Raw genomic sequence first — 19,060 nt, forward strand, 5'->3', positions numbered from 1 at the left:
GGTTTCAAGGCAAAAGGAATAAAAGGATCGCAGAAGTCGGGACCTGGGGCCTCTCTGCAGGTGTGAGGAGAGAGAAAGGAGGCTCTTGCGAGATTGCTGATCTGTCAGGCTCCTCTGACAGGGAGAAGCCGCTGCCACCAACAGAAACCACGAAGTCAGGAAATAGCTCCTAAAAGGCAAGGGAGATGCCCAGCTCAGGTTTAAACAGGCTGAGATCAAGAGATGGTGTGACTTCTATGTGGAAATGTTCTGAAGGTGATTATAGATCCTTCCTGAGAGTGAGAATTGCAGAAAACAGAGAACCTGGTACACAGGAAACCCTTGATACATGTATGACGTTGAACGGAATAAGCGGTAAGTTTGATAGGATGTGAGAGCTGAAAACCATGTTGCAGAAGAGGGAATATTCACGGAGCGTCCCTAAATCTTGTTGAATACTTTATTTACAGGACAGAAGGAAAACTAGAGTCAGAAGAGGAAGCAGGTAAAACAAAGCAGCAAATAAGCAAACCAGTGGGTAGGATGGTTGTGAGTGTAAGCAAATATTGCCAAACATTATCTAATGATAACTTAAGGTGAACACAAATGCACAAATGCAGGTTTTAAGTCACCTTATTTGATCCTTGTAACAATTATGAGGGTAGAAAATGCTAGAATGCTCCCACCAGTGAAGAGTGGCTCTAATTCATCCAAAATTTGCACAGCTCATTTGAGCCCCATCATTTGTATTTGAGAACATGACTTCACTTCTATGCAGCCAGCAAGAAAGAAAAATATCAATTTAAATAGGATTGTCATGGGGACAGAATGTGTGGACTGCTCAGCGCAATCTGTAGAGAACCCTCACCTCATGGTTTATCATTGTTGTAACAGGCTGTGTGCACAGATATGTACATAGAACATGGTGAGAAATTCAAGGGATTTTCAAGGGTAATCTTGACTCTGCATGATTTTTGCCCTTGGCAATGACTTCCATATTCTAATTCTTTCATGACACAACTTCACTCTAACTTGGTCCTTTCACATAGTTTTTATCATGTCATTTTATTACACTCAAGTTGCCATGATCCCATTATCTGAGCTCAGCCTTAGAGTTCTAGGTATAAATTTCACACAGATCACATATATGGAAAGGATGTAGCTGGGACTCACACTCATATCTATTGTCCACAGACCGTTCCATCACTACTGGAGGGGGAATAATACAGTGGCTAAAATAATGGACTCTAAAGTCAAGCTCTCTGTGTTCAAATCTTAGCTCTACCAGGTTTCATCTGTGTGATCTTGGGCAAAATACTTAATCCCTCTGAGCTTCAGGGATCCCAGCTGTAAAATGGGGCTGCGAATAATACCTAGCCCATGAAATTGTGTTTAGGTAGTTGTTAAAAGAGTTTGATATATGTGAAAAGTTCAGAACACTGTAGCTATTAATTTTAATTAGCACTCCACAGAATTTTCCATCTGGTTAAGTAATTAGATAATTTACTCAAATACATACAGCTAGTAAGTGGCTGAACTTAGACTCATAGGCTTCTTGACCAATTCAAAATCGTGTCTACTATTTTATCTTTGCTCAAACATGTGTATACTCAAGGTAATGAGCTATGTCCAGTTTGGGTAACAATATATATTTGGCAAAAAGCAAAGACTGCTTAATTTAATTTATTTTCATTAGTGCAGGCTTTCTGTGGGGCATGTTTAATATAATTGTACACACACAAATACATTATTGTGTATGACTGACATGTTACTGATCATACCACTAAAAGCTATTCTAGGGCCACTAGGAAGAGTGAAGAGTCCCCACAACCAGTTAACGACACAGGCCCTCTTGTACAAACTCCCAAGTCTGAAGAATGAAACCAATAATGAGTACCATTTAGTGGGAGCCTATGGTATGCTAAGCTCTTTATAAATATTACCTCTAAGTTAAGTCTCATCACTCCTATTTTACAAAGAGGAAAAATGGGGCCTAGGGAGGTTGTATGGCTTCTTGCAGGTCAACCTACTAGTAAGAGATGAAATGAATATCCAAGTCCGGGTCTAATTCCAAAGCTCTTATTCTCCCCTCCTCAACCATGCTGCTTCCACCAAAGCTAACAGAAATTAAAGAAGAAATTAAATGGTTAGGATTTATAGATGATGAACCACCATAAAAATTCACTGTTGTGCACTTTAAAAGGGGGAAAGCTAGCCAGTTGAACATTGGTTAAGGGAATGCTTTTACAACAAATACATTTTTTCCTTTTTTCATGTTGTCCCAAAACAAGAGAACAAAGGGTCAGTCCAAGTTCATGGCAGGTAAATTTAGGAAAAAAAAAATATTTTTTCCTCTCAGCATGGAGCCTCTCTATGGAATTCCATATTTGCAGAGCCAAATTTCAGAGTTATAGTTTTTAAAGGCATTTGGTTTGATTTAATGCCCAACACCAATGCTGGCTGTTGACTGGGCAAAGATTAGAGTAACCAAGTCATGCACTTCGGGGCTTCAGCTGGTTTCTGCTGAGGCCAAAGAGGGAATTTTCTTCTTTCTGTCACTTTTGCCATCTGTCACAGAACCCAAGAATCCAGAGGTCCCCCCACTGTCTTGTGGGGTTCCAGGTTCCCAGCAGGGCCAGTGTGTCATTGACAACCCACCCAACCAAGGCCCAAAGACTCAGTATCCACAGAAGTAGCTAATCCAGTCACTCAAGGGTTACCCCGTCTAAACCCCCAGCCACAAAGTGAAAACAGAGCAGGGTCTTTGTTTATTGATTTGCCTAGGACCCTCTGACTGGCAAAAGAAGAAAAAAATTACCCGGCACAAAATAAATGTTCGATTTCTTTTATGTAAACAAGATCAGGACCAACTTGGCTGTACAAAGCAATTCTTTGCATGTAAAGCAAAAAATAGCTCCCCTGAGGAGGAAGGAACCCCAGCCCTACTCAGCCTTCTCTCCACCCTTCCCCCCAACCCTTTTCGGTTACCACTGCTTTTCCGCCAATGAATGTCTTATTCAGGGTCCCTGTGCGGGAGTCACTGCAGGCAATGAGCTCACCCCCTCCCCATAACCCTATTCAAAATGTTTTCTGATCAAGATAAAGGCTATGGAGTCTATGCTGAAAGTCAGTATTATTGCAAATTATCTCCATAAAAAGGAAAAACGTTTATCCAAAAATCGCAGTCTCCTATTTCTTTCTGTGGGGCTCTGACCAGTCCCAAAATGCTTTTATGTGGGTTTAGAAGTGGACCAAAGGGAGAACTAGAAAAAACAAAATAAAACAAAACAAAAAAACTCCAAACTTTTTTTTGTCAAATACCCAGATGGTGGATGGCAATTTGGATGCTAATCCCTTAAACAAGGGTCGCAAAAACTTAGTTCATCTTTTGGGACCAAGGAAGTTAATCCTAAATCCTTGTTCAATCTTTATTCATGCCAAACTCCAGTGACTTAAGCAAAACATCTGCCAACTTGGATCACATGACTCGGCTTCACTAGCCAGTATATCTATGGATAGGAACGTTTTAAGGAAAACAAAAATCTAGCTGAACCTTCACCCAAAACTCAACGCCAACACAAATGAAGACACTCAAATTTCAGAAGACCTGATTTCCTGTGGAAAAGGGGCTGCTTTCATTTTTATATAGGTCCCATTTTCTTAGTGCATTCAAAATGAAGGCAGGACAAATCTCTCTGGAAAACCCAGTTCCCTTACAGTGACACCAAGCCAACTGGGCATCAGGCATTTAGGGGAGAGGATATTAGTGATGCTTCTAAAGCTTTAACTGTTAGGGAAGCATCTGGGTTCATAAGGTTCCATGTTATTGAGTGAATGCAAAGGAGATAGAAAAGAAAGGATTCTTGTACCTGATGCACTATTTCTCCCACTGAGGACCCAAATTCTGGGGGAAGGCTCTGAGAGCATTTAAATGCCCACTGACTAAGGATGCAAATGCAAGAATTTTTTCTTGGATGTACTCAGTATGAAAAATCCTCCACAAGAACACATGGAGCACTCATGAGAATAAAAATGGGGCCATGGTGGTGTCAACACTATCTTTCCTTCCTGATTGCTATGATTTCATCACTTGGTAAGGAATGCCCCAGGAACTGAGTGTCCTTATTCAACAGGACAGGAGGGGACACAGGGGCATACCCTCTCCTACCTAATCCTGCCCTGTCCCGACCATCGTGGTGCTCAGGGGAGAGCTCTTGGGTGTGGAAACAGGCAGGTATAAGAAACAAATGACCAAGTCTTATAGGGTCCCATGCAGAGTCCTAGTACCCTTACAGCTCCCCCCAGGCCTTGAGTGAACTTGTGGCAACTCAATTTTTCTAGGTAGCAATGAGAACAGCCTAAGAAAATGAGCAAGAAGACCTAGTGAAATGTGTGTTCACATAGAGATGCATTTATAGCCTGACTTACTCCGCCAAGGATTTTAGGGTGCAGTGACTTCATCCTCAAAGGCCCAGATGAAGCTCTTCATAATGGTTGACTCAAATAGAGGATTCAAAACAACCACAGGACAAAATTGGGGAACAAGTCAACAGGCCCACCTGGATGCAAGCCTTTGGTGGAAAATGCTCTGGTGGTTAAGACTTTTCTGTATTTGGCATTTCCACCTTAGTACAAACTATGTACCACAGATGGGGGCTTCTTTTCATTCACTATGACGTCTGTCTTACCCACAGGCTACAAACCAACTATCTTCAAGGCCAATCTCATCTAAGGTTTGCCAGAGGGGAAGGATCTATGGTACCATGGATATGAAAGGTGAGAATTATTATCAAGTGATATATGGCATCCACCCGTTTCGTATCAAAAAGCTGCAAATCTCTAAGGCAATTATTAGGAGACAGGGCAATTTGAATTAGAAAAAAAATTGGAATTTTAGACTTTATAAGAAGTAGATTTTATTTTTTAGAGGAGTTTTAGATTCACAGAAAGATCAAGCAGAAAGTAGAGAGTTCCCATGTACTCTCCCCTGCCCCCACATATGCACAGTCTCCCCTTCTATTAATATCTCCCACCAGAGTGGTACATTCGTTCAATTGATGGGCCTACACTGACACATCCTCATTACCCCAAATTCATAGTTTACATTAGGGTTTACTCTTGATGTACATGCTCTGGGTTTTGACAAACGTATAATGACACACATCACCATTAGAGCACATACAGATTGCTTTCACTGCCCTAAAAATCTTCTGTGCTCCCACTATTCATCTCTCCCTTCCCACCAGCCCCTGGCAACCACTGATCTTTTCACTGTATCCATAGATTTTCCTTTTTCAGAATGGCATATAAATGAAATAATACAGTATGTAGCCTTTTCAGATGGACTCCTTTCACTTAGAAATATGCATTTAAGATTCCTCTATGTCTTTTCAAGGCTTGATAGCTCATTTCTTTCCAAGTGCTGAATGCTATTCTATGCCTGGATGTACCACAGTTCATTTTTCCATTCACCTACTGAAGGACATCTTGGTTGCTTCCAAGCTTTAGCAATTACGAATAAAGCTGCTATAAACATCTATGTGCAGGTTTTTGTGTGGACATAGATTTTCTATTCATTTTAGGAAATACCAACACATGCAACTGCTGGATTGTATGGTAAGAATATGTTTAGTTTGGCAAGAAACTGCCAAACTGCCTTCCTTAGTGGCTGTTCGATTTTGTGTTCTCACAAACCATGAATGAGAATTCCTGTTGTTTCACATCCTCAAAAGCATTTGGTGTTGTCAGTGTTTTGGATTTTGGTCAGTCCCTAAGCAAGTCCAGAAAGTTTTTCCACAAGTACATAGGTAGCAGTGATAGGGAAAGAGCTTTGCCAATTTTTGGCTATGCAGGAAAGATTCTTACGGAGAATATAGAGTTATTGATTTCATCAGGGGTGAGGAATAGCCTTAGAGATACTTGTAGAGAGTACTTTCTTGTGGCCAGCATAGTGAAAGACACACTCCTCTAATTCTCCTTACACCCCCCACCCCAGACCGGGAAGGACTGTACCCCACTTAATATATGAGAAGAATGGAGTTCAGGAATTTGCCAGAACTCAAACAGCAAGCAGAAGAGTCAAGATGTGACCACCAACTTGTCAGCTCACAGGCCCAGCCACATTTCTACTATCCCACATTGCAGAAGGCAGATAATTTTTGCCTAAATTAATTTTCCTCAAGGATCAATTTCACTTGCGCTCCCAGGACCTTCATTGTGAAGGGAAGGCTGTATGAGGTGATCTCCAAGGACCCTGTAAATTCTAGCACTGCCAGAGGCTTAATGTGATTTTTAAGCCAAGATGGGGCTGGTTTCACAAAATCGCTTAGGTAGAGAAAACTGCCTTTATTATTCCACCTCTGATATAAGTCCGAATTAACAGCTTTGATTTTCCCATTTCAAAAAAAAAAAAAAGGAATCCGTGCCAAGCCTACCACTTGCTTCTCTCCAAATATATCCTACATTCCTGAGAGGCATATTTATAACTAAACAAAAAATGAAGATTGATTATAATATCATGAGAAAAAGCAGGGAATAAACTATTTTGCCAAATCTAGCAAGGTGATCACCACTCTTTGAAAGTATTCTTTTAAAAATGCTGCTCACTAAGTACAAAGCAGAGAAATCCAATCCAAAGCAAAGGATAAGGAATGGGTTGGGTGCTTCACAATCTCTGTCTTTCAAGTATGGGAGCTAGAGTCACTAGCCTCCAAAGGCAAGGTGGGGCCAGGAGTATTGGTGATAAATATTTAAATTCAGTGTCCACTGACCATTTAATCTGTGCCAGGCAGTTTGTTAACTTTAAGACAAAAGATGCCCAAGATATAGTCCTTACCCCCAAGAGCTCCTGGTCTTTTCTGGAGACCTTTGACTCTGTTTCTATCAAAACACACATGGCCAATGACTTTCATATCCCTGGCACACTAAGATAAGTGATTGCAATGTTCAGTTATACCCAATTCACATTCTGGGAACTATACCTCCATCACTTTCTCTATCTCTATCTCTATCTCTATCTCTATCTCTGTCTCTGTCTCTGTCTCTGTCTCTGTCTCTATCCCTATCCCTATCTCTATCCCTATCTCTATCTCTATCTCTCTCAGATGTGTATATGTTGGAATAAGGAAAGCAAAACCAGCAAAGCTCACTCACAGTAACAGTGAACTAGCAATGATGATCTTGGCTTTCTTTAACTCATAACAAAGAAGGAACAGGTTTGAAAATGTTTGTACTTTATTATTAGACGGCAGTGACTTGCAACCACCAACTAGTGTATTGACACAGCAGCACACGGAACCTAACATGAGGCTAAGATTCATTGGTCATGTGGGAACGGAGGCTCAAGTTCAGGTTGCTGCATCCTGCCTTGCAGGTTGTAAACTACACAGCTCCAGAGGGTGCCATTCACATAGTCTGTGATGTGAACGATGCCCCCTGGAGTTGTGTAATGAGATGAGCCTGCCCAAGTTGGACTTTAAAACCAGTTTGGAACTTCTCACATACCTGCTTTGACCAGACTAAACTTCCACCCTACAACCTTCCTTGTGGCCAAACTACATGGACTGTTTTTCACAAGGGAGTCCCCTAACCTGACTTTCTGACTTTGTAGGGAAGAAGAGAAAAACAGGGATGCTGGTTTTCACCCTAATCAGTCTTTAGGATAACTTGGTTTCTTATGAGCCTGAGAACTTTAATACAGAGTACAATCCATCTGTACAGGAGGGAAAACTAAAGATGATAAGGGATGTCTCCACCCCCTTGTTTTCTGTTGTCAAAGGAAAACAATAATCAAAGCCTAGGGCCAATCACATGGGAAGGACCGGATAGCACAACACTTGCCAAACACCTGGCAGGTGCTGGGGTCATGGGGGTTCTGAGGTGGGGGCAGTGCCAGAGGCACATTCTAGGGACAGCAGGTAGCCCTGCCTCTGCTCTGGTGACAGTGTGTGACCTGAGCAATAAGTAGCTCCAAGAGGCTGAGAGGGATGCAGAGTGTCTTGACTTTGTCAGTCTTGACTTTGTCAGATTTTGTCTCCTCCTCACCAAACCTCCTTTAAAGACACTGTGTGAAGATGGTTTATGAGTCAGGTACTCTGGCCTGTCCTATGAAAATGCCTCCCACTCGCCCCGTAAATGAGCCCAGATGTTTTGGGCACCTCTTTAATATAGCCTCATCAGAGTTTCTGTACGGAAAAAGGCCGTTAGGAGTAAGTGCTCCTCATTCCTGAGAAAACTTCCTAGTCGTCATGGCTGCTTCCATTTCCTTGGACAAGCTGCTCCAAAGTTATTTCAAGATGGCAGCAGGAGAAAGATGGATTGCCTCTGTCAACAGGGAGTCCTAAAGTCCTGCCATTCACTGAGCAAAGAAACGTGTGCCTGCCATGGGCGGCTGATAAGGGAAGTGGACACAGGATAAACTTCAGCCCAGCCAGCTGACAAAGCTCAAACACAGCCTTTGAAAAAACAGCAACTCCCGGGCCTCTGCTTTGTGAAGGCAAAGACTGTGGGGCTTTGTTCGATTACCAGGCTGTTACCGTCAGCGGGAGGCTTGCAATTCTGAGCTGCTACTGCCTGCTGCGGGGACAACAGGACAGTCTCCTCGTAGGAAACTAGAAGCATGAGTTGTCCAAAAAGGATCTTTCACCTCCAATGCCTCACCTTTCTGGTCCTCATCCCTGTCACATAAAGCTCTCCACTCTGATCATTATAAGGAGCATTTGTAAGAAATGGACTTCCCAAAGCTATTTCAGAACTGGACGACTACTAACACTTATTGGAGCATTTACTATAAGCTTAATAAAAGTAAAGGTTTTACATGCATAACCTCATTGAATCTTCACAACACTCTGGCGTCATAAACACAGCGTTTTATAGATGAAGAAATTGAGGTATAATAAGGAGACGTGCCTTGCCTAACATCACACAGTTAGTAGGTGGTAGCTGTGGGATTTGACCTCCAGCCAGATGGGTGTGATTTCAAGACCAAATCCTCTTCTATTAAGTGCCCTGCTTCCCTTGCCCCTTCTTAGTCTATGGAAAGAGGTCATACTGAGACAAGTTTCATAGCTTGCAAAGGCTTTGGAAGCCTGGATTACAGGTTTGGAGAATCATAAACTGTGCATGCTCCAATGCAATAAAATAATAACCCTGATGCTAATAATAACCATGACTCGTTTCAGGAGTCCCTTGTGTCTATGCTTGTCCCCTTTCGAAAGATTGTCCACTTTGCTCTTTCCTATCTTATGTTGGTTAATCAAGCCATCTTTTACTTTTCTCTGGCTCCTATAAAGATCTCCTTGAAGCTCTCCCCTGCTAGATAAGCCTCCCAGGGTTCTTTCCCCTTGCCATTAGTCACAATTTCCTAATGTTGAGCTTCTGCCAGAAGACAGAGGAAGCGGCTCCAAGTGCAAGTGATTAGCTTGTGTGTGGGGCTTTGACACAAAGTTTTGGTCACTTACAAAGGCAAACACACAGCTGGCTCACGGGCAATGGCTTGTCATTTTCCATCACTGAAAAAATGCAAATACCAGTAACTGGTTGCTTCAAAACATCTAGTCCCTTAACTTCTGTGGGGATGACGAGACAGACATCTGAAGGCGGTTACTGGATCTCCACAGCATTCAGGCCAGTCTGGGAGCTCAACTAATCAAGGCAATGTGCACATTACTGAGGGCTGTTTTCTAAAAAGCACTGATGGTCCATTAGGACCAAGCACCCAACCATACAGAGAGTTACAAATGAAACATGTTATTCATATGCCGTTTCTTTAACAAACGTTCGCCTCATTGCAGTGTAGAGTCCAGAGCCAGAATACAAAACTGTATAGGAAACTTAATGAAAACTGTTATCAAAGAGAGCGGTTTTGAATTGCATTTAAGTACATTTCTCGAGTGGCCATTATTTTTTTAACAGGGGTGGAAATTCTATATTTTTATTAATGACTTTCTATCTATCTCTGGGATTTAAATACCTTATTTATGTATGCCTTCATTCAATTAACATTTCATTGAACAACTACTATGCACTTGCAAGACAATAGGAATGCCTAGATAATACACTGAGGCCCGATGAGTTCACTGTCCCATAGGGATGACACACTGTAGCAGGAAAGATTAGCCAGCTTATGCTGCAGAAACAAACAACCCTAATATCTCACTGGCCAAAATTAGCAAAGATTCTCACTTATGTTACATGCCCATTGTGGGTCAGCACTTGCCTTGGTTGATGAAGCAGTCACCATCTTTAACATTGCCAGTCAATATGCTAGAAGAAAAATGTCTGATGAGACTTGCAGAAGCAATGAAATGGTCCATTCCAGAAATGACACTCCTCTCTTCCACTCTCAATTCATTGTCCAGAACTAGTCATTGGTCTCACCCAACCACAAGGAAACCAGGAAGGGCAATTCTACCTTACAGTTAGATTTGGGAAGATCCGGAAACATTTAAGAATAGTCCTTGGGGTGCCTGGGTGGCTCAGTCGGTTGAGCGCCTGACTTCAGCTTAGGTCACGATCTCATGGTCTGTGAGCTCGAGCCCCGCATCGGGCTCTGTGCTGACGGCTCGGAGCCTGGAGCCTGATTCGGATTCTGTGTCCCTCTCTTGCTCTGTTCCTCCCCTGCTCATGCTCTGTCTCTGTCTCTCTCTCTCTCAAGAATAAATAAAACATTAAAAAAAATATTTTTTTTCCAACGTTTATTTATTTTTGGGACAGAGAGAGACAGAGCATGAACGGGAGAGGGGCAGAGAGAGAGGGAGACACAGAATCGGAAACAGGCTCCAGGCTCTGAGCCATCAACCCAGAGCCTGACGCGGGGCTCGAACTCACGGACCGCGAGATCGTGACCTGGCTGAAGTCGGACGCTTAACCGACTGCGCCACCCAGGCGCCCCTAAAAAAAATATTTTTTAAAGAATAGTCCATACACGTTAGCAGATAATTGTGATACAATGTGAAAAGTGTTATAATAGAGAAACGGAAAAAAGAGGGACCAATAAACTAACAACCTTTATGGAGTAATTACAAAAAGTTCCTATAGGAGGTAGCATTTGAGTTTAGTGTTGAAGGATGTTTAGTGTTGAAGGGAGCTAGGATATGAGCATTCTAGGAAAAGAGGAATTATGAAGGCAGAGAATAGGAAAACACCTTTCATCTGAAGAGTGGAGGGAAATTCAGTGTGGCTGAAGCACCACATTTGGGAGGGGCAGAGGGAGAGGAGAGGTGGCAGAGAGCAAGAGGCCAATTATAGAGGATACTTTGCCTTTCATGGGAGTTTGGTCTCAACCTGTGGGCAACAGCAGAAAACAGAGAGTATCCTACAGGGGAGAGTCATGCAGTGGAATGTCAGGAGTATGTTTGTTTGTTTTTTAGAAAGAGAACATAGAGGAAGCATGAATGAGGAATTGGAATGGAGAGGGAGGCCTGCTAAGAGGCTGTAGCTGTAATTTAGGTGAGAGACAGTGAGCCTGCCTCAGGCCTGCCAGGGAAGTCTGAGACATAAGAGGCATTTCTGAGGAAGAACTGATAAAACCCTAATGTTTTTTCATTAAAATTATTAATGTTTTTAATTAATGAGGGGCTGGTGACTTGGAAATCTTCAAGACCACTTCAAGACTGCTAGTTTAAGAAATGAGGCAAGCTCTGGAAAACAGTTTGGAGGTTTCTCACAAAATTAAAAATAGAACTACTCTACGACCCAGCAATAGCACTACTAGGAATTCACCCAAGGGATACAGAAGTGCTGACGCATAGGGGCACATGTACCCCAGTGTTTATAGCAGCACTTTCAACAATAGCCAAATTATGGAAAGAGCCTAAATGTCCATCAACTGATGAATGGATAAAGAAGATGTGGTTTATATATACAATGGAATACTACTCGGCAATGAGAAAGAATGAAATCATACCATTTGCAGCAACATGGATGGAACTTATGCCAAGTGAAATAAGTCAGTCAGAGAAAGACTGATACCATATGTTTTCACTCATATGTGGCTCTTGAGAAACCTAACAGAAGACCATGGGGGAAGGAAAGGGGGAAAAAAAGTTACAGAGAGGGAGGGAGGCAAACCATGAGAGACTCTTAAATACAGAGAACAAATGAGGGTGGGTGGGGGGTTGGGGGAGCGGGGAAAATGGGTGATGGGCATCGAGGAGGGCACTTGTTGGGATGAGCATTAGGTATTGTATGGAAGCCAATTTGACAATAAATTACATTTTTAAAACAATTAAAAAAAAAAAAAAGAAATGAGGCAAATGTGATACCATTCCCCAAGACAGGGAATACAGGTGGAGGTGATAAGCTTAGAGGCAGAAGAATGATGAGCTCAGATTTGGACATGTTGAACTTGAGGTGCTCATGGAGACGGTCTTCAGAATATAGGGCCCGGAGTCTAAATCCATTAAGAGATATGACTTTGTGATCGATGTGATCTGTGAATAATGCATGTAGTTGGCAGCTGAGTCCTGCTAATAATACAGTGTCTCATAGAGAAAACTAAAGAGTTAAGTGCGGATATATATAGAAACATTCTGAAGTCAGTTCTGTTAAACATTTAAAAACATACATGTACGTATAGTAAAAATTCAGGGGCAAAGAATTTGGGAATATCTCATCCACCCAAATGCCCTGAGAAAATTTACTTCCAAAATTTTAGTTAATATCTACCCCCATCGAAGCAAAAAGTTCTTGCCTATGAAAATGTAGATAATTTAGAACAAGGAGATGTATATATTTCAGTCAGAACTGATTTGATGTTTAACCTGAGGAAAGAATTTTGAAACTGAACTTTTAATGACAATTATAAGTAATCAATGCAATTTTTCAAGTGACTAATCAAGTTTGCAGGCTTTCTGCAAATTTGGGTGGCCATCCATAGGAATTTTCACTAAGCTAGGGTTTTTTTTTTTTCCTTTTAATTTTTAATTAAATTGGCCTAAGTCAGCAATCAAGGTTTCCATGTTACTATGTAATGTATAGGGTAGCATGTACGCTGGGCTCCCACCAGCTCCGAAAGAGATCATTTAGAAGGCCAGAGGGAGAAATCTGAACTCTCATTGTCAACGTTCCAAGAGATAAACAGAATATTATAAGTCGTTCTGAGGCAACAGGATCAGGGTTTTTAAATAAATCATATTAATATGTGAATAAGACAAGCATTATTCTCTTCTTTCAAAATTTAATAGAGCTTTTGTTTTTGCCAAGTAGGAAGGTAACTGTTGAGCTGTGTGGCTAGGGAACATATCTTGGACTTTCTGGTCTTGCCCAGGTTACACCCACTTTCTAAGTAGCTAACCCTGACTCATGGGGTCAGTCCATTTCTGGCAGGCCAGCTCAGCAGCTAGCTACCTCTTATGGTAGGAAAAAAAAAAATCTTTCTTCCGGGATAATGTAGGTATTGGTAACAATCTACCCATTTCCAGAAGTGAGAGGAAAGAATAAACCAGTTGGATTCTACCAGGCTGTTTTCTAGGTGTGACTTTTTCATAAGCCCAAGTAACTGAGAGGGGTCCAAGCCTGTATTCTTCACACACAGGCCCTACACGAAGCATGGGTCTGTCTAAACATACTTTTTCCTCCCTTGCTAATCTATGTTCTGAAAAGCACTGGCTTGCGAACTTTGGGGGCCCGACTCACACTAAAAAATACAAATATTACTGAAACAAAAGTCTCACAAAACACCATTTGCCCTTACAGCGTGCAACATGCCTGATATTTCCCAGTCTGTTCTATTTCATTAAGAAAGGTCTGCTTGTATCCTTCTAAATGACTCATGACCCACTAATTGATTTTGACCCACAGTTTGGCAAATAGTATTGCAGAGCATCCCTTCCTAAAATATACATTTCAACCTGCATTGAGGAAAGCAAATAACATTGGTAATGCTTTGACGCTCTCAACAATATAGAGAACTATTGAATTTCTGAGGTCATCAATTCAGGGCTGATTATCTCTCATTTCACATGGACACTGAGCAGATTCCAGTAGGACTCAACTCTGTGGAACCAGATGTCGCTTTTGAAAGAATTTTCACCACCAGCCCATTTACTGTGTTTGGCCTTTACCTTCTCAAAGCCCCACCCTTTTTTCACTCAACTTCCAGCTAAGAGGTACTTTAATTTGCTGATCCTAGACCAGCACTATTCAATAGAACTTTCTGTGTTGATAGTAAAGTTCTATGCCTGCACTGTTCAAAATGGTGGTCATAAGTGGCTGGGAACATTTGAGATATGGCTAATGACCCTGAGGAACAGCATTTTAAATTTTATTTAATTTCAATTTTTCAAACTTAAACAGCCATGCTGTAGTTAGTAATTATCACACTGAATAGTGCCAGCTCTAGATAAACCCTCAAAATATGTTTCCATTTTTTTCAGTATATACCTTCCCCTATTACTGCTTTTGGTTAATTGCATTGGTATCACTTGACTTTGTACTCTTCACACATTATCTGCTTCACTCTTGGTCCTTTAAAATTATGTTTATAGGGGCGCCTGGGTGGCGCAGTCGGTTAAGCCTCCGACTTCAGCCAGGTCACGATCTCGCGGTCCGTGAGTTCGAGCCCCGCGTCAGGCTCTGGGCTGATGGCTCAGAGCCTGGAGCCTGTTTCCGATTCTGTGTCTCCCTCTCTCTCTGCCCCTCCCCCGTTCATGCTCTGTCTCTCTGTCCCAAAAATAAATAAACGTTGAAAAAATAAATAAATAAATAAATAAAATTATGTTTATAGACAAATGATTCAATCCATGAATTCAGCACTCTCCATTTTCCTGCCATTTTCATTTTTTAATAAATTTTTCTTTTTATTTCCATCATAGCCTCATTTCCTTAGACCTTCCAACATATTCATTTTTGCAATATAATTTCATGTTTTTTTTTTTTAATTTAAAAAACCTAAACACTGGGGCGTCTGGGTGGCTCAATCGGTTAAGTGTCTGCCTTTGGCTCAGGTCATGATCTCCCAGTTCGTGAGTTTGAGCCCTGCACCCACCTCTGTGCAGACAGCTCAGAGCCTGGAACCTACTTTGGATTCTGTGTCTCCCTCTCTCTGTGCCCCTCCCCCTCTCATTCTCTCTCTCTCTCTCTCTCTCTCTCTCTCTCTCTCTCTCTGTCTCAAAAATAAGCATTTAAAAGTTTTTTTTTTTTTTTAAACAAACCTAAACACTAATCGTAGACTCAGTATGTAAACTATGGCTGGTGAAGAGGCAGTGGTTGAGATTGGTGGTGGTGGGTGGAATGGACTTGCTTTGGCTCTGGAATGTAACTTTTTTGCATCTGTAGGTTGGAAACCTGTATATATTTTGTATCTGAGATTGGAGAGTGTGTAAGTAGCGAAACTAGTCTACTTGAACAGAGTAATATGTTGGGGAGTAAAAATGATCTTTTAAAAAGACACTTTCTGTCCTTTTGATCGAGGGAGGTAGACAAACATAGGTAGAAGTAACTTTACTATGAGACTTGTAAGGTGATATCGCTGTGAGAGTGGTATATTATTGACGGTATTGGAGAAAGAAGAGTTCTGAGTTGGGAATGGAGGTATTGAGGGCACCTTAGAAGAAGTAACTTGTAGCTGAGTCTAATGCATTGGCAATTATAAGGATTTAGAAACAGAGAAGAGCACTCCAGGGTAGGAAACACACTTAAGGGAGAATTACAGAGCTTGAGTGTGTGGCATATTCAAAGAAAGTTAAGTTATCTAGTGTCTTAATGTCTGATGTGTCTAATCAAACCTGCATTTTAGGAAGATGAACTCATCAACAAATATTTACAGCAAGATAAAAATAATTGGTTAGAGGAAAATGAAACTGGAACAGGGAGATCAGCTCCTAGAATAATTAGATAAACTAAGTGAGTGATAACCCTCTAAGTCAGGAGATAGCAAACTGTCCCATGGGCTATTTGGGACCAACAGTCCATTTTTGTAACTAAAACTTTATTGAAACAGTCATGCCTACCTTCCCATTCACATATTATCTATGGCTGCTTTCACTGTACAAGGACAGAGTAAATAGTTGCAATAAAGACAGTATGACTTACAAAGCCCAAAATATTTCTTATCTAGCTCTTTTAAGAAAAAGTGGTCTTAAGAAAAAGGTCACCAACCTGTGGTCTAGAGTGGTAAGAGCAGGAAGGGTGGAATGCACACCAGAGAAATGATGGAAGTGAAATGCACAGGATTCAGAGACTGATGGCACCATGGGATTCATTGACATGGGAAGTTTAATTCAAGGTGTCTTTAGGCTCTCTAGACCTGGGAGACATAAAGGAAACCAATTTTACTGAGATAGGGATGAGAAGAAGACAAGCTAGGCAAAAAGGTAAGGAATGACGTGTTGTTTTTGAGACCCTGTGGCGCATACATGTGAAGACGAATAGATTCATCATCTCTGGAGCCAAAGAGAGACATCTCAACTGGACACGTAGACTTGGGAGCCATTCTCCTGGAGTTGAGAGGTGATAAGAAGATGATGGACCAAAGAGAGAGGAAAGGAGAGAACAGGAACACACAGAAACTTGGGAAGGATATGTCAACATAAGCAGCACACAGAGAAAAGAGAACCAGTGAAGAATTCAACAGGAGGGTAGGAGGAATATCATGGCATTACGGAACTAACAGATGGCAAAAGACGTATGGGAGAGAGAGGATGGCCAGCAGAATCAAAAGCTGTCCTAAAAGTCAAACATAATTATGATGTTTGGGAGGAGGTGACTGAACACATCAGAACATCACTGTTGGTATTTGCAGACAGAACCCAAGGAATTAACAGAAGAACAAATTGTGACAGCAAATGAAGACTAATCCTTTGAGATCTTTAGCAATTAAGGAAAGATGAAGACCAGATGGAAGGGGAAGCAGGTCTAAGGAGGGCTTTCTTGAGGAGAGGGTAAGCTTATTTTACACAAATGTCAATAGACTGGCATGAGGACATTTCCCAGACTTTGGACAGTTTGCAAATCACTCAGAAGCCTTTGTTTGCTTCCTTTGGAATGTACATCATTGCTATGGTCTGAAAGGTTGATGCTTCTGGAACCCAAGTGCAAGCAAAATGAAATGCTCCTTCTAACTCCATGTAAAAATCGTCTTAAGGTTTCCAAAAATGTACCAAGGCCTTTTAAAGATCTTTACATATAGATCTTCATGTCAAGAGCTTCATATCCTTTGAGTTCCAAAGGTGGGAAAAGGCATAGTGAAATCTGCCAAGTTGAGGAGAGGTTAGCATCTGGAGTCTTTGACTTCCCCAAGTGGAACAACCCTCTCTCCTAAGCCCAGAAGGTTTGCCCCCAGACTTACTTTTATGGAGCCCAGGGTTCCAGCTCTCAGGAATGTGCCTCATCTTCTGGTGCTGCCTTTGAACCGTCAACTTAACATTCAATTGCAGACAGCTTTACCTTAGAGAGAATGGAATAGGAAACGAAAAACTTTCAGGTTTGGAACCAGTAAGTCTTGGGGTTAAGCCACCAGTCCTCAACCAGGGTCTATTTTGCTCCCCAGCAGATCTTTGGCAATGCCTGGAAACATTTTTTGGTTGTCACAACTGGAGGTAGGGTACTAGCATTTAGTGAGTAGAGGTCAGAGATGCTACTAAACATCCAATAATGTATAGGACCTACAACAAAGAATTAAACAGCACAAATTGCCAATAGTTCTATACAACATGCTCTGATACACCTATTCTACTGGAAAAGGTGTCATTCATTAATTCACACTATGACGACTGACATTATATTAATGTGTCATGTTTGCTGATGGTACTTTTGGTTGCCTGTCCAAAATCTATCTTCCACTTCCTTTTTCCTAGCAAACCTTCTGTTTACTTCAGAAAACCACCTATTCCCAGACACAAAGGGTAATTAATACACGGCAATACAGGGTTCGGGGTGCATATGGAAACTATATTGGCCCAAGCAAACTAAAGGACTGGAGAGTAGTACTAATGAATGTTAACAATAGGCTGTTCAAAGAAAAGTGTATTCATACATACATGTAGACACCTATGCCTAGAGACCTGTATGTATATATACCTATATGTATACCTATATACATTTATTACAAGTATTTACTCATCTAATGGATGTGTGGAAGCCAATAGGCACACACACAAACATAAAACATGCATTGCTCTTTAGTTTCAATTCTACACAGCCAATTGATTTTTAGAAAATATTTTAATCGGCCTTGCCATTCTTACGTCTATAACCAACCTATGTTTACAACGAACAGGTGAGCGAGTGTAATACTGACATGAGTGTTGGCTGCTTTCGTATATGTTAACAAGACGATGAAGAAACATAGTCAGAACTCCACTCATTTGTGCATGATGTGAATGACTTCTTTGCTGAATCAGATAACACTGGAAGAATAGCCCTGGAGTTTTTGTACTATTCACAATGTAACAGCTTTAGAACAACACTGTTTAAAGTTTAATCTTCATTGTTTGCCTTTCTCCATCACTTTCTTAGTAGACAACCAAAACATAATAAATCACGACCTGATTTATAGCATTTGCCAATTTCTGAGCTGTAAATACTCCCACCATGGCTAATTTCAAGCCACTGATGGGGGGTTGGAGAGGAAGTACAATGGTACATCGCTACCTACCGTCACCCTCATACAGGTAGGATAGATGTAAACCATGTCAAGGGCATAGGTAATAGTGAAAGTAGCAAAATAATTAGGAAGTGATGAGCCTTGACTCTTTATTATCTTTGTTTTTTTATATAATTCATTTCATTTTACATTTATATAATTTAACTTTTAGTAACAACTATGTTTAACAACTAGCATGCAAAATTCCTAAAAATTTGGCAATTGGTACTCACAAGCCCGTACAAGCCAACACCAGCACACCAATGACTGGGGGCAAGGTTTTCTTTTTCTCTCCTGCAGGGTGCGAATAAGTAATCACATAAACCCAATTTCCACTGGCAGCCATTATAACCAGGAGAAGATCCCGCCTGTGGCGAAGGTCAGTGGTAAGGAAGGCAATTTGGAGAGACAGAAAAAGCCTGAGTCCTTCATGCCACACTTCAGTTAGTGATCAAACTATGTCTGGAAGACATCCCTCCACTGATCTTTTCTGCTCAT

The 19,060-nt window shown here is 41.3% G+C and overlaps 1 long non-coding RNA gene across 1 annotated transcript in view; it reads right to left on the reverse strand.

Annotated features, from left to right (window-relative positions):
* LOC121028506 (uncharacterized) overlaps window positions 1-19,060 on the reverse strand; it is a 62,437-nt gene that overhangs the window by 662 nt on the left and 42,715 nt on the right. The window contains exon 2 of the long non-coding RNA XR_005789270.1: window positions 17,267-17,364. This is a non-coding gene — a long non-coding RNA (uncharacterized LOC121028506). The remainder of the gene's footprint in view (window positions 1-17,266; window positions 17,365-19,060) is intronic.

Source organism: Herpailurus yagouaroundi, unplaced genomic scaffold (assembly GCF_014898765.1).
Source record: "Herpailurus yagouaroundi ecotype Mexico unplaced genomic scaffold, PumYag 100, whole genome shotgun sequence".
Lineage (NCBI taxonomy): Eukaryota > Metazoa > Chordata > Mammalia > Carnivora > Felidae > Herpailurus > Herpailurus yagouaroundi.